Raw genomic sequence first — 10,358 nt, forward strand, 5'->3', positions numbered from 1 at the left:
GGGCCTCCTGGCAGGCACTGGAGAAGCCTGGTGGTTAGGGTCATGAATTCTGGCTCTTGTTTCAGCTAGCCCTGCTATCTTGGACACATCACTAATCTGTGAACTTCAGTTTCTGCATCCATAAAATCGAGAAAATAATGATCATATCTACCCTAAAAAGTTACTGTAAGGTTGCAGTGAATTACTATGTGCAAGGGACTTGGCATGGTATCTGGCACATAGTAACCTCTTCATAGGTAGGAAACATTACTGTGTTGTGATCTGTTTATTTTTCGATGTATCTGAATTCCTTGCATTTCAAAAAATAAGGGATCCTTCTAAGTGTTCATGCTGGACCTTACTAGCTTCTAGTTTAAGATCTGGTTGGAAATGTATTGATTAATTTAACATTTATATGGAGCCTAGTAGGGCAAGGAGGTTGGTGGCCACTCTAAGATGCACATTGCCAGCTTCCAAGGACCTTTGCAGGGGGGTCTCCAGGGCCCCCACCCTTTCCCTCTCTGTCTCCCTGAGGTAGGCAGCTGAAGATGTGTCCAAGGAGAGCTTCTGGCTGTGTCTCCATTGATAACTTTGTTATTGCACATTTCCAGATAACCACAACTGGAAACCTCACCTGTTGGGACATGAATTCCTTTTCCTTTGGGAAGGATAATAGAAGCAAGTGGTGATCCCAGGCAGTAATGCCTGCAGCCCAGAGACTGCAGTCCGATGAGGCTGATCAATCTGGGTGCAGAGTCATCCCTAGCAACACAACACCCATCAGAAATCACAGCAAAAACCGGGTTATTGTGTGGAGGCCATTCCAAGACCTTGAAGATCTAGGTGGGAGGGAACTGACCTCCAAGACTGAGGGCAGTGACTTCTGGGTCAGACAGGTGTCTAGACCTTCAAGATCTAGGTGGGAGGGAACTGACCTCCAAGACTGAGGGCAGTGACTTCTGGGTCAGACAGGTGTCTGGGATACTAGGAAGGGGAGAGGAATTTGCCAGGAGAGTGGGCAGGGCTTGATGACACTGGAATGTGGGAGTAGCAGGGCCTTCTTCCGGGATTATGACTGGCCTGGTGGTGAGCAGGAGTGTGTCTGCCATTAAGATATTTATGCACTGTCTCACAGGTTAGAGAACTAGACTGGCTTCCCCCTGTTTGAGGCATCAAATCTTCCTGCTTGAGGATTTCAAACTTTCAGCTGTTGCTTCAACTGGACCCAGTGTCTCCAGTTCCTGGCATGACTCATTCTGTTCTGTTTTGAGTATCTTAGTAGGTGACCTGCACCCTTACTTGCAAGTCTCCCAACCATATTACTAATTTTGAGGATGAAAGGAGTTTGGCTTTCATTTTGCCAGTTGAATTTGAATTTCATGCCTATGATAGACTCAAAATATGCACCTGAGTGTGGTCCTGGTCCTACCTGCATTAGAATCACCTGGAGGGAAGGGTGTTGAAGGCCATCCCAGGCTTAGTGAATTAGAGGCTATGGGGTGGGAGTAAGAGATCTTTTTGTTAAAACCCACCAGGATGATCTGACTTTGAAGTTTGGGACCCATTAACGCAGGAGACACACCGACAGGAGCTGTGGACACGCGGAGGGAACTCTCCCTATGTGTCAGTGCTTCTGCCGGCCAACCCAGTTCACAGATGATAAATGCAAAATGGGCATTGCTATCCCAGGAAGCTTATTCTAACTTTACCTCTCTGGGCCTCAGATATTGCCTCTCTAAAATGAGTAGTTAATACTAGGTAAGTTCTAATAGTTTCTAGATAAAAGAACTAGGTAAGTTCGTAACAGAGTTCAGGATAGGATGCAGGAGTTAGATGGGGGAAGTACATACTGGGGGAAACTGGGAATTTGCCTTTTTAAATCAATGTCTGCAGTTGGACGAGGATAGATGTGTCTGATGGCCCTCTAAAACCCAAATCGAGTGAATTTGCCCAGCGGGACATCCTGCTTCTCGAAGCCTCAGTCACCCCACCTCACTCTCCAGTCTTCGTCTCAAAGGCACTTGCTGCTAGACTGCAGGAAGAGGAAATTAAGAAGTGCAAAGACCTGGAGACAGTATGCAGCCCCGCTGGGCGAGTTAAGTTCTTATCCTTCTCACCTGGGGCTCTTCCAGGTAACCCCCTCCCCACCACTACTCTCCCTAGCTCCAAGGGCGCTGGCCCCTTTAACAGACCTGACAAATCACTCGCCCATTTCCGCAGCCTCACCTCGGCGCGCTGTAGAACTGGATTGGTTGGGTCTGGCGTGCCGTTTGCTCCGCCCTCGCGCCCTCTGGTTGGTGGCGGCGGCCGCGGGCGAGGGGTGGGTCCGCCGGCGGGGCGGGGCGGCCAGTGCCCGGGGGCGGGCGGGCGGCTGGGCTGCGGGACCGTGGCTGGAGCCCCAGCCGAAGCCGGAGCCGCTGCTGCCGGGAGCACGGGCGCCGGCGCAGTACGATGAAGCAGCCAGCGGATCTGGGGTGAGTAGTCCCGGGGCCAGGCCGGGGCGGTGGAGGGGAGCGCCCCGGGGGGAAGGCCCGGGCTGGGCGCGGACCGACCCCGCCGGCTTCAGAGTACCGGCCAGGTCTGGCGGCCGTTGGCGCGGCGGGGCTCAGGGGTCGGCCCCCCCACCCCTCTGTCACGGTGGGAGTATTGACAGGGACGCCCACCCGCGACGCTCCCGGACGAACCCTTCCTTCGGGGCCCCGCCGGATGGCTCGGGCTGAACTCCGGCGGGAGGAGCTGCCAGCCGGGTCTCCTCAGCCTGCAGTCCCCGGCGCGGGGCTCTGGGCTCAGCCCCTGGCAGGGAGGCACCGTCACGAGCAAAGTAGAGGAAAATGGCTTACAATTTTATGAATGGGGCCCCGGGTTCTTGCCGCCCCCCCGTTCGCGACGCGAAATGCTTGGAAGTCGAGAACCGCAGTTACTTTTACGCGAATCTGTCAGAGGTGGTCTGCGCCCCGGTTGTTTTTCTCCAACTCCTGGAGAACGCGGGTGGCGGTGGGGTGGTTTGTGTGCTTTAGCAGGGAGGCGGCGGCGTGTCGAAATCCGGGGGATCGGAAGGTTAACAAGTGACATTGGGCCGAGGCCTAGCGCCAGGTGCCCTGCGGGGAGGCGGTGTGGCCGTGGACGCCTTAGCTGCTGGCTGCTGAGCACGGAAACCATACGGTGGGACCGGCGAAGGCGGGGGAACGGCCGGCCCCATTGCACCACATGCTGCCCGGAGCGCACGGCTATTATGCGAGTTGGTGCAGGGGAGTGTTCCCCTTTTGAAAACGATTTTTGGAAAACGTAGCCCCTCAGTGGGTTGATAGTTACTTAAACCATCGGTTGTTATGGTTACGGGGCATCAAATGTAAGGGCAAAGTCTGTTTCCACCCTCGCTCTTTCTCCAGAGCCGTGAAGTACTTTGTCACTGTATTTTACAGACACTGCCCAGGGAGGACATCCTTTTTTAGAGTTGAGGGAAAATTGTGGGCTCCTTGAGGGCAGGGCTTGTGCCATATTCACGTTTGAAGTGCCGGTGTCTTCACACCATCACCGCTGTGCACACGCGCTGAAAGGAATGAGTCTTTTACATGTTTTGATGATTCTCAAAGGATTTAGAGGAGTCATTTCAGGAGGCAGATGTAAGCTGGAAGGGAAACAACGACTTTTATATGGAAAACAAAATTGGAGGGCAAGTTATCCTTGAACTCTGGGGTAGGGGGAGTTTGAGTTGTCAAGGTTTGTGAGTTTTAGAGCTGGGTCACACAGAGACGCTTGTCTCATATTGGAAGAATGAAACTGCCGTTTCTTTTAGCTCTTACCTAGCCCATAAACGGTATTCTTTCAGATTCTCCCTTAAAATGGTAGTTGGTCTAAAGTTATGGAAAACAGGCCTCCTGAGGTAATATGGATGGAGTGGGATTCTGCCATATCATTTCTTTTTCTCTGGGCCCCTCTGGGAGTGTGAAGGCTTGGAGGGAGAGGATGTGGAGGGCTCTGGGTGAACTGAACTTATTTGCACGTTTATCTCCAGTAAAGGGCACTGTGCCTGAGGGGAAGCAGATTAACAACAAATTGATTCAGATCAGAAGATGGTGGTAATTGAGTCTACTGACAAGCAACCCAGGGGCTGGGACAGATGAGGAGGAAGAAAAAATTCAGGAGCTTGGTTTGGGCTGAGTGTTGGAGGTTTGAAGAGCAAATTATGTCATCATGTGAGAAGATTAGAGACATAGCATACATCAAACATGATACTCATTATTAGAGGTTATGTTATTAGAATGCTTCTGGAGAAGAAGCAGGAAAGATAAGGCTTTTAGATAGAATAAATATGTATCATGTTTTGGACAGAAAGCAGTTGCCTGGAGTAAAAAAAATTATTAAAATAATAATTTTTGCTGTATGCCAGAAACTGCTAGACATTATAGATATAATGAAGGGTTTTTTTTTTGTTGTTATTTTTAAAGGATGAAGAGTTTGTTTCTATATGCCATATTAGTTGCCTTTCCTTCAAGTCAAAAGCTCCTGTTTTCTGGAAGGTTTTCTGAATCCCTTGAGGAAAGAGAGGGGAAAACCACACAGTTTATTACTTAATATAACAAAACGGAGCAATGGGGAAATTCTCCTCACTGTAGATTACGTTCAGTATCAAATTGAATCTTCAAAGACCAGTTTTCTGTGTCAGGTTCCATGTGAAATTATATTCATCCTCCTGTCTATTGACTGGTATCTTTTGATGGAAAGTGCCTGTACTTTATTTTTTTCATTTATCAATTCATTTATTCAGAGTTAGGAACTTCATTAAACACACACTGTCTCTTGTCCTGTAGGTGTTTCTTGTTCATTTTTTTTTTGCCTGAATATCCCTCGTGGTCTACTTTCTTCTGTCTGATCTTATCTCCTGAAGGTCTCCATGGGAATTGTTGAGGTCACAGGGAATGCTTACACTTTGATTCTGTCCCAGCAGAAGACTAGTATAGAAAAGAGCATTGTTGAGTTCCAACTCAGGTACTATTTTCTGCCCCTTATGTATATATTCTCTCCAGTCCTAGAGCCCCTTTAAGGGAGGTGTGATAGCCACATTTTACAGAAGAGGAAACTGAGACTCAGAGCAAATCAGCAACTTGCCTGAGGTGACAAGCTGGTTAAATGGTGGAGCAGGAATGTTAGTGTAGTATATTGATTCAAAAATGTGTTTTTTTGGGTCAGGCACGTGGCTCACGCCTTGTAATCCCAGTACTTTGGGAGGCCAAGGCAGGACAATTAGTTGAGGCCAGGAGTTTGGGACCAGCCTGGATGACAAGAGTATGATCCTGCGTCCAAGCAAACAAAACATGCTTTTTCTGTTGTATCATGTTGCTTTTCCCTGGAGAGAAATGGCAGTTTATTAGAGATGGTTTCTTGCAGTGCCCTCTTGAGTGGACATGTGAAAGGTCAGGTTCAGAGATGTTCAGAGAATTGCTGCACTACTGAGTTCCTGTGCTCCTACTGGAGCCAGAGTTAGATGCCTGTCTGTCCACTGCAGTTTTGAGTAATCCACAAGGCTGTTGGGAAATCTTTTACTGCCATGGAAAGGTGACTGGGCTGACTGGGTCTGTATCCTTGTGCTCCATCTACCAGCTCTGTGACCTTAAGGATAAATTACTTTCTGCGTACCTCAGTTTCTTTGTCTGTAAAGTGGCAAAATATTCCCATTTCAGCAATGCTAAAACAGTGCAAGTTGTATAATCTTAACATTTTTAGGGGAAAAAAGCGTCTTATAATCTGTGGGGTCTTAGAGTTGTAGTTGGCAGTGGCTTCCTGTTTTGGCACATAAAATAACAGTGTGTCTTATAGTCAGTGGTCTTAGGTGAACCATGGTTCACCTATATTATTTATAGGTAATTGTAAGAATTAAATGAGATCATTCATGTCCTTGGTTATAGTGGGCACCCAATACCAGGTCATGCTGTCCACTGACAGGATGAATGGTTAACTGGGAAAAACTGGGAAGCATCTCGTAAGATTTGCCACTCAAAGCCCAGGCAGTAATCCATGATTTGTGGCTGGAGGAACATTTTCCAATTTGCCTAGAGCTCTGTCCTCTGGCTGACTCCTGTCCCTGTGAGAAGCCTTAACTTGAGGAGCTAACAAGCCATGGACAGACAGCTCCCTTTGTTTTCCTATTCATTAAGGTCTTTGTCAACTTTAAATCCCAAGTTTAAAGTAAATATTATTATAAGAAGACTGGAAGCCCATGCTGTTGTGAATGTTCTTACATATGAGTTTTAAAGCAACTCATAGGTTATACAAGATTCTTTGTTGCTCCTTTCCAGACGCCTTATAATGCTTAATTACACTGTGTGAGGTGTCCATGAAGCACCATTAATGACAGGGATGCTAGGAGGTCAGAAGCCCTTGACTGGCATTGGTGGGGTGGAGAGAACACTGGACTTGGAGTCAGGAGGCTACAGTCTTGGCGGTTTGGACTTGAGAAGTCTCTCTTCCAGGGCTGGGCGTGTTGGCTCACACCTATAATCCTAGCACTTTGGGAGGCCAAGGCGGATGGATCACCTGATGTCAGGGATTCAAGACCACCCTGGCCAACATGGTGAAACCCTGTCTCTACTAAAAATACAAAACTTAGCCTGGCATGGTGGCACATGCCTGTAGTCCCAGCTACTTGGGAGGTTGAGGCATGAAAATCACTTGAATCTGGGAGGCGGAAGTTGCAGTGAGCCGAGATCCTGCCACTGCACCCCAGCCTGGGTGACAGAGTGAGACTCCATCTCAAAAAAAAAAAAAAAGTCTCTTCCAAAACGAAAAGTTGATTTCTTAGTGCCATCCCCCACTGCTAGCAGTCTCATGGATGTTATATGAGTTTATGAATCTAAGGATCTGAGAAATTAAATGATTGAAAGAAAATGATTTTATTCAGCATTTTTGAAGTCTCAGGTGTTTGTGATAGTGCTTTGAAAAACAGAAAACAGTAGGCAGCTGATAACAATATGAGTAACTATCATTTATGGGGAATGGCGTGCCAGGTACTGTTCCTCCTTTTAAACCTTACACTACTCTATGAGTAGGAGATACTATTATGAATCTTATTTTAAGATGAGAAAACTGAGGTTCACAAAGGTTAAATCACTTGTCCAAGATTACACAGCAAGGTCAAGGACTGATAGCTGGGCCTAGAACACCGGCTTATACTGCTCCCCAGTGGATGCCTGAAACTGTGGGTAGTACTGAACCTACATAAGCCGTGTTTTTTTCCTATGCTTATATACCTATAATAAAGTTTAATTTATAGATTAGACACAGTAAGAGATTAACAATAATAACTAATAATAAAATAGAACATTTGGACCAGGCGCAGTGGCTCATGTCTGTAATCCCAGCACTTTGGGAGGCTGAGGCAGGAGGATTGCGTGAGCTTAGGAGTTCGAGACCAGCCTGGGCAACACGGTGAAACCCCGTCTCCACTAAAATAGAAAAAATTAGTGGTGCATGGTGGCGTGCGCCTGTAGTCCCAGCTACTCAGGAGGCTGAGGCAGGAGAATTGCTTGAACCTGGGAGGTAGAGGTTGCAGTGAGCTGAGATTGCACCACTGCACTCTAGGCTGGGTGACAGAGCAAGACTCCATCTCAAAAAAACAAACAAAAAAATAGAACAGTTATAACAACCACAGTTTGGGAGACAGAAGATTCATTCTTAACATAGATCTTAGCAACCTCAGCACAAGATTTTTTTCCTAAGTTGAGAACTTTCACTTTTTCACTTAAAGTAAGCACTTTACAGCTTCACTTTGGAATATCCAGTTGCCAGCATCATTAATCTTGTGCTTCGGGGCCGTTGTTAAGTAAAATAAGGGTTACTTGAATACAAGAACTGTAATAGTGTGACAGTTGATCTGATAACTGAGATGGCTAAAAGAGACTAAGGAGTAGGGAGCACCTACAGCGTGGATCTGCTAGACAAAGGGAGGATTCACATCCTGGGCAGGATGGGATTGGACAGTGAGAAATTTCATCACGCTACCCAGAATGGCATGCAGTTTAAAACTTATGAGTTGTTTATTTCTGCAATTTTCCATTAGATCTTTTCAGAACTCGGTTGGCCATGGGTAACTGGCACTGTAGATAAGTGGGGACTACTTGTATTGGGAGAACTTTGTTAAACTTAAAGAATTAACTCTTATGGGAGTTGCAGAAGACTTAAGTCCTTGAAGGCTTTTCTTTGGTGAACAAAAGCCATATGCCGGGTCACTATGAGCATAAATGGGACTATTGAGAGGAGAATCTAACCTTTCTGTGTGGAAGCTGGCAGAATGGGAAACGTGGGTGGGCTTTGAAGCAACCAGGTAACCTTTGTCTGCTGGATTTGCCGGGAGTATTGGTTCTCAGGGCTTTTCCCTAAGAAGATTATTGTGACAAACACATTAAGTGTCTCCCCAGCTTATTCTAACAGTTGAAAGCAGCACTGGGCCAGAGGAGCTGGCTTCAGTCATAAGCTTATTTAGGATTTGAGATTAAAACCCACCTCTTGGATTGCTCCTGCAAATAACCTTTCAGAATCACAATATGCATTTTATAAGCTTCATTTCTCTTGCTGTTCAAAGCTGACATAAGCTGGCTTGTTCTCTTATTTAATTTTCAGCCCTTTCTTAGACCTACTGCTGTCTTTTAGGCAGCATTCTTATAGATGGTTATATTTATTATTTTAGGCTCAAGATAGAGAAATTAAAAATCTTTTTACTGAAAGGATTGACTGGACAATGTTTGTCATTCAGCAAGTATTTGAGCATCTACCAGGGCCAAGCATTGTGCTTGGCATTGGAAATCTGATGCGTAGCAAAACAGATTTCCTATAATCCTAGCACTTTGGGAGTGCACAAAGCACATTGTCTAGTCTAGACAACAAACAAGTCAATAGACATATGCATCATATATATTGGATTGTAATATGTGTAAAATTTCCTTCCTCTGAAGGAAAAGAACAGGGCACCAAGAAAGAAAAGGAAGAAACCAGCACCTGTGGGTGTGGGGCAGAGAATTTCAGGAGAGAGAGCAACATGGATGTCTGGCTGCTGTGAAGAGGGGCAGAGAGGGGATGATGGGAAGGGCAGGCCCAGAAGGTGCCAGGCTGGAGAGAACATGAACCAGACACTGCTCAAGGTACCTCAGGAAGTTCCTTAACCTCTTGTGCCTTACTTTCCCACCTCCAAGAAGCAATGAGGGTTGAATGAGCCTTGAGAGCCATGCATGTACAGAAAGGACTGTGGGTAGGGTTTGCTGACTCTCAGGGCCGTGGAGAACTTGACCTGGAGTGGTGAGCTTCTCTTCTTAGTCAGCATTTCCCATGATTCCATGTGTAACGTAACCATAGGGCAGAAGGTAAAACTAAGACAGCTAAGTAGGTATATCATGGGGGCATTCTAAGGTAGCTTTGTGTGGTGTGCTAAGCATTCAGCCCGTACCTGGGAGTCTTGGCCCTACCTATAGGCATCTCTGCAGTGGTTGCAGTACTCAGTGTGGAGCAGGGTGGACCCAAAGCAGCTATTCCTCTGCTCCTGCCTGCAGTTATCTGCTTTAGTTTCTGGATGCAGGCAGGAGACTTTTAGCCTTTTTTCCTGATAAGAGGAGACAGAGACTACTGGCCTTATAGCCAGGTGGCCAAACATGACCACTCAGAGTTGCTGTGTGCGAAACCTGCCTGAACCCATCTCTGATGAGATTTGATGATGTTTCCCCGTTCAAAGGAACAACTATGCCTCAGGATTATACAAGGAGAGAACTTTATAAAACAGGTCACTGGCTTGGGATAGTCAGTAAAGTGCTATGAACCGTGTGAGACCTGATCAATTTGTATATAATTGACTAAGTTTAAAAAAAAACATCTTTTACTCTAGAACATTAAACAAAAAATACGCAAAAGTAAAGAATAATGGATCTCAGGCATCTATTACTCAATTTGATAATTATCAACTTTTGCTAATCTCGTTCTAAGATAGTTCAATACTGAAGCATTTTTGGTGGATTTTCTGTCATAGTATAAATGTGTCTTTGGATTATAAAATCATTTGGTAGATATCCTGGAAAAAAAAAATGTCTGCACACTGCATAATTATAGGGCTGGTGTTAGGTAGTTGAAATTCAGAATCTGAAATGAACATTTCATGGAAACCTCTTATAGACTTGTTTATGAGAAGTAGGCATACAAAATTAAGAATGCTTTCAAAATGACCAATAGCAACTAAATATATTGTAACTAACTAAATATGTATTTACTAAATAGAAACTGTACTGGGCAGTGTGCAAGGTACATTAAATAAGATTTAAAAAAGGGCCAGGTACAGTGGCTTATGCCTGTAATCCCAGCAGTTTGGGAGACTGAAGTGGAAGATCACTTGAGGCCAGTAG

The 10,358-nt window shown here is 45.9% G+C and overlaps 1 protein-coding gene across 3 annotated transcripts in view; it reads left to right on the top strand.

Annotated features, from left to right (window-relative positions):
* Nucleotides 1-2,296: 2,296 nt before the first annotated feature.
* Nucleotides 2,297-10,358, top strand: part of TEX2 (testis expressed 2) — a 119,497-nt gene continuing 111,435 nt past the window's right edge. For all 3 annotated transcript variants that reach the window (XM_017517856.1, XM_017517857.1, XM_017517859.2), the window contains exon 1: nt 2,297-2,453. The gene's annotated coding sequence lies outside the window, so the exon portion shown is untranslated. The remainder of the gene's footprint in view (nt 2,454-10,358) is intronic.

Source organism: Cebus imitator, unplaced genomic scaffold (genome assembly GCF_001604975.1).
Source record: "Cebus imitator isolate Cc_AM_T3 unplaced genomic scaffold, Cebus_imitator-1.0 Scaffold650, whole genome shotgun sequence".
NCBI classification, from domain to species: domain Eukaryota; kingdom Metazoa; phylum Chordata; class Mammalia; order Primates; family Cebidae; genus Cebus; species Cebus imitator.